Below are 5,909 nucleotides of genomic sequence, written 5' to 3' on the forward strand. Positions count from 1 at the left end.
GGCCACCGGCAGAAAGACATGCACCCCTGGGTGCTTCCCCCCAGTGGGTACCCCGTGCCTGACACACACCCCTCATCTGTACTGCCCAGGAGCACAGTGGTCTCTATGCCCCCTCCCTCCCCTCCTCAGGACATGCCCAGGTGTGGGATTTTTCTATAAGTTTGAAGGAGGGAGCCCTAACAATAAATAGATTAGGCCCCCCAAAAATCAATGTAATTTACTATATAAGCAAAATAAAGGTGAAAACCCATATGATTATATCAATCAAGGCAGAAAGGCATTAAATAAAATTCAACAGTTATTCCTAATAAAATAGGAACAGAAGGAAATTCTTCAACATAATAAAGGTTATATAGAGTTTGTGGCTCTGTGGTAATTACATAATTTCATAAATAAGTATAGGGTTTATCTCAGAGGTGTTATGTCATTGGGGGTTACCCTCTTGAAGTTGTGTTATATGTTCTTCTGTTTTTCGGTATATGAAACCCAGGATTAATGAGCCTAAAGGGACAGCAAGTAGAATAAGGAGGTGTGTTAGAGTGGTGGGGAAAGGGGGCAAAGGGAGCTGAGGTCAACGAGTCCAGGAAGGAAAATATTTGCAAACTTATTGTGGTAGCAACTGTACAATACTGCTTGATGGGATTGAACTATGCAATAATATAATACATGTATTAATCCCAAAATAATAATATCTTTAAATCAGTCCTAAAAAATAATAAAGTTCATATATGCAACATGTCCTTAATGAGGAGAAATTGAATATATTCCTTCATCGAGCAGAAAACAGATCGGGTTGTCCTTTATCACCACTTTTATTTAATATAGTCCTGGAAGTCTTAGCTAAAGCTATACGACAGCAAAAAAATATTAAAGGCATCCATTTAGTCACAGAAGAACCAAAACTCGCTTTATTGACAGATTATATAATCCTATATACAGAAAACCCCAAAGATTCAATTAAAAAATTGCTGGAACTAACGAAAAATTTGGCCGTGTAGCAGGCTATCATATCAACATACAGAAATCAGTTGGATTCTTGTATATTAAAGAAGATGACACAATTTACAGGAGCTACACAAAAGATAAATATTTAAGGATATATCTTATCAGAGAAACCAAAACTTACACAAGAAAAACTACAAAACATTCCTACAAGAAACCAAAAGAAACGTACACAAATGGAACAAGCTACCATGCTCCTGCATAGGTAGACAAAACAGTGAAAATGTCAATATTACCCAAATAAGAGAAAACTTTACAAACTTAACACAATTCTGACCCAAATCCCACCACAATTCTTCAAAGAAATAGAAAAACTAATAACCAACCTTTTATGGGAAGGAAAGAAACCTAGGATAAATAAAACATTATTAAAAAATAAAAACAAATTAGAAGGCCTTTCACTCCCAGACTTTAAAATCTACTAAACAGTAGGCAGAGCAGCAAGGTACTGGTACAAAAATAGATATGAAGACCAATGGATTAAAACTGAGAACTCAAAATTAAATCAAATGCCTTCAGATACCTAATTTTTGATAAAGGACTAAAACACATTAAGTGGGGAAGAGATAACCTTTTCAATAAATGGTGCTGGAAAAACTGAAAAAGAATGAGGCAGGACCCCTGCCTCATACCACGTACAAAAACGAATTCAAGATGGATCAAACTATAAACCCTAGAACCATAAAGACCATCAGCCAAAAAATAGGGAGAAACTTAACAGTCCTAATGCAAGGCCTAGCACACTCAGACATAATAAAAAATATTCCCACTTTACAGAGGTCAAAATAAAGAACTGGGACTACCTTATCGATGCACATCGAAAACTCCCATGAAAAGAGTTCAAATAGAGCCCCCAGTTTGGGAAAACTGTTTAGTACTGATGCATCGGATGAAGGGCTAATTTCCAAAATCTAGAAGGAATTAGAGCACCGTAACAAGAGAAATACAAATGACCCAAACAAAAGATGGGCCAAAGACATGAACAGACAGTTTATCAAAAATGGCATCCAGGCGGTCAATAATCATATGAAGAAAATATTCAAGTTCCTTAGCAATAAAAGATATGCAAATCAAAATAAGATACTACCTCACACCAATTCGTTTAGCAAAAATTTTAAATCATTATAAATGCTAGAGAGGATGTGAGAGAGTGAAATGCTCACACATTGCCTGTGGAACTGTAAAACCGCGACGGAAATCACTATGGTGCTTCCTTCAACAAAGGCAAATACAACTACCTTAGGATCCTTCAATTCCTCTACTAGGTATACACACTAAAGAAAATTTAAAAATATAACACAAACAGACTTAGGCCCACCTATGTCTATTGCAGCGAGTTTCATAATAGCAAGAAAAGCAAAAAAATTCAAACAAACAAAAGCTCTGATTATAAAGAACAGGAAAATCACACACTGATAGATCCATACAATGGAATGTTATGCATCGATTGAAAACAACGAGGACTCTCTTAAACACCACAAGACAAGAACAAAGCTAGAGGACAGTGTGCTCAGCAGAATTAGTCAATCTTATAAAGATAAATACTGAATGGCACCGTTATTATAAGGAAAAACAAAGAAGAAATGATTTCACACCAAAATATAAGACTGAAAAATACAAAGAGGCCAGAGACTGGAGTGGGGGCAAGTAACGGGAGAGATAGAAAAGTACCGAGGGAAGGAGGGTCAGAAAGAAGAAAAAGAGAACCATATTTATGGGGTTTAACAGGATATTGTTATTATTATTGATTTCATTTGTTGAAATTGGCTGGAGTTTTATATGTAGTTTTTTAAAAGCTATATAAACAAATAAATGAGAAGGAAGGCTCACAGCCTTAACCACCACCACCCAGATCCCTTACCCCTCCTCTGAGGGACTAAAAATGGGGGAAAGTTAAGCTGCAGCAGACTGGGGTCTGTGGTGGCATACAGGTTCATCTCAAACATATAAACGAGAGAGAGCTCCAAGACGAATTGCATGTGGTAAACCTACCACACAAGCCCTCTGTGTCAAGTGCTGAAAAGCAAGGGTGCCCCTTGACTATTTCCAATCACCCCATATGCATGCAAAAGTTAAGCTTTGAATAAACGGACTGCACACGAATGGATGCATTTGAATTACAGTGCTGGCAAAGAATGTTGAAAGTACCACGGACTGCCAAGGAACAAACAACACGCCTTGGAACAAGTACAGCCAGAATGCTCCTTAGAGAGAAGGCTGGTGAGACCTAGTCTCGTGTCCTTTGGACATGTTGCCAGGAGACAGCAGTCCCTGGAGAAGGACATCATGCTTGGTCAAGTACAGGAGCAGTGGCAAAGAGGATGGCCTTCCTCAAAATGGACGGGCACCGTGGCTGCGTCGCAGGCGAAGCATAAGGCCAGCTGTGAGGACGTCGCAGGACAAGGCAGTGCTGTGTTCTGGTGAGCAACCTAGGAGGCCGACCCCACAGAAGACAGCGAGCAACAGCATGGGCCAGAGTCTACTTCTCCACTCGTGGGGAGTGGATGAGTGCGAGTAGTCTACTGTGAATCTGTTCGTGCGGTGGATCTTATTTCTCGAGGATATGCCAAGCAGGGGATGACTGGATCGTACGGTATCCTATTCCCAACTGCCTGAGGATGTGCCACACTACTTTTCCCAGCGGTTGCACCATTTCATAATCCCTCCGGCAAATGTGGCGAAGAAAGCTGATGGTGCCCGGCTATCGAAAGAGCGTGAGCATTCCAGTCTCTTTGCACTGCTGCTAACATTTTGAGGTTTCCTGGTTTTGTTTTTCGGTTTGTTTGTTTCATAACAGCTATTAATACTAGGAGGAGCCCTGCTGGCCTAGTAAGGAAGAGGCTGGAGCCACCTCGGCACCTGCCACCTCTAGATGTTGGAGCAGGACAGCCCTGGGTACAAATCATCTCTAGCCTTACAAGTGGAAGTTTCATTAAGGGTGTTATTGTTAGTTAAGGAGCCTTGGTGGCATCACGGTTAAGCTTGGGGCCGGGATCTGCATAGCCAGCAGCTCGGAGGGACAAAGACTGAGCTTTCTACTCCTGGAGACCAGCTGCTGTCTCAGAAACCCACAGGGGGATCTCTATGAGTCAGCATCAACTTGATGACAGTGACAGCGTATTGTTAGTTACTCTCATGTCACTTAGTCCTGTGTATGCTCCAGTGTGTTCTGGGAGACTGCCATCCTAGGGGAAGTCCCTCGGGTACTTTATTGGACAACATTCTGCCATTCTGCCACTTGTCTGTTAGCTTGTTCCACTGTGGCGGCTTGTGTGCTTCTGTGATGCTGGCAGCTCTGTCACTGGCATTTCAAGTGCCAACAGGGCCACCCACAGTGAACAGGTTTCAGTGGAACTTCCGGACGGAGAGCAGGCAATGAGGAGGGACTCAGCTGCCCACTTCAGAGGAAGAAGCTGATGGAAACCTGATGCATGACTTAGAAGCGTTTTCAAATACTGAAAGCCTAAACAAAGGAAGCAGCCCATTATGGAAGATACTGCTGGCAGACAGGCCCCTCAGGTCCAAGGGCACTTGAAATGTGACTGAAGAGATGATTTCTCGGAGGGGAGTCGACCGTGGTGACGTGAGTCGGTAAAGCCGGTGGGAGTGGAGCCTTTGGGATCTTCATTTGCTAATGAGGCACCACCCAAGGTCAAGAGAAAGAGCTTCAGAAATCCCCTAATGATTGGAACCTGAAATGGGCGAAGTATGAATTTAGGAAAACTGGAAGTGGCCAAAAAATGAAATGGAACAAATGACGATCGATATCCTAGGACTTAGTGAGCCAAAATGGACTGGAATTGGCCATTTTGAATCAGAAATTCATATGATTTTCTAAGCCAGGATTACCACAATCAAAAGTAATGACGTGGCATTCATTATCAGAAAGGATCTTGTGAAATCCATCATGAAGTACAATCTGTGATCGGATTATATCTATCTTCTTCAAGGAAATCCAATCACTACAACCATTATTCAATTTTAAGCACCAACCACAAAAGCTAGTGATGAAGAATTCTACCAACTTTAGGTGGAAATTGATCAAGCATGCAATCAAAATGCATTGATAGTTATTGGTGATTGGAATGCAAAAGTTGGAAACAAAGAGGAAGGAAAAGTAGTTGGAAATGGGAACTTGATAGAAATTAAGCTGGACGCACCCCTTCACCGCTCCTTTCTCACTTCGCAGCGACCGTGAGCTCCAAGACCTTTGCTATGGTGTGCCCTCTGGACCAGGCTATCAGCCTCCTGGTGGTCATCTTCCACAAGTACTCTGGCAGAGAGGGAGACAAGAGCACCTTAAGCAAGAAGGAGCTGATCCCGAAGGAGCTGACCATCGGCGCGAAGCTGCAGGACGCAGAGATTGCCAAGCTGATGAACGACCTGGACCAGAACAAGGACCAGGAGGTGAACTTCCAGGAATACATCACCTTCCTGGGGCCTTGGCGATGATCTATAATGAGGCCCTCACGGGCTGCTAATCAACCCTGTTAGGGGCCCCCACTGAGTCCAATCCAGTGATGGGGAGTTGTACAATAAATATATATCTTTTGGGGGGTCGAATCTAAAAAAAGAAATGAAGCTGGAGGTCGCATGATAGAATTTTGCAAAACCAACAACTTGTTCATAGCAAAAATCTTTTTAAATAACACAAAATACACATGGAATACACAGAAGTCAAATTGACTACATCTGTGGGCAGGTAGGATGGAGAAGCTCAATATCAGCAGCTAAAACCAGACAGGGGCCAACTGTGGAACAGACTATAAACTGCTCATATGCAAGTTCAGGTTGAAGCTGAAGAAATTAAAAGAAGTCCACAAGAGTCAAAATATGACCTCGAGTCCATCCCAGCTGAACTTCAAGAACAGATTGCACTGGACATCAATGATAGAAGACAGGATGAA

At 42.1% G+C, this 5,909-nt stretch overlaps 1 pseudogene; it reads left to right on the plus strand.

Moving 5' to 3' along the window:
* Positions 1 to 5,217: 5,217 nt before the first annotated feature.
* LOC142441127 (protein S100-A6 pseudogene) lies at positions 5,218 to 5,579 on the plus strand (annotated as a pseudogene).
* The last annotated feature ends 330 nt before the right edge of the window (positions 5,580 to 5,909 follow it).

The sequence above is a fragment of the Tenrec ecaudatus genome, chromosome 2, assembly GCF_050624435.1.
Source record: "Tenrec ecaudatus isolate mTenEca1 chromosome 2, mTenEca1.hap1, whole genome shotgun sequence".
Lineage (NCBI taxonomy): Eukaryota > Metazoa > Chordata > Mammalia > Afrosoricida > Tenrecidae > Tenrec > Tenrec ecaudatus.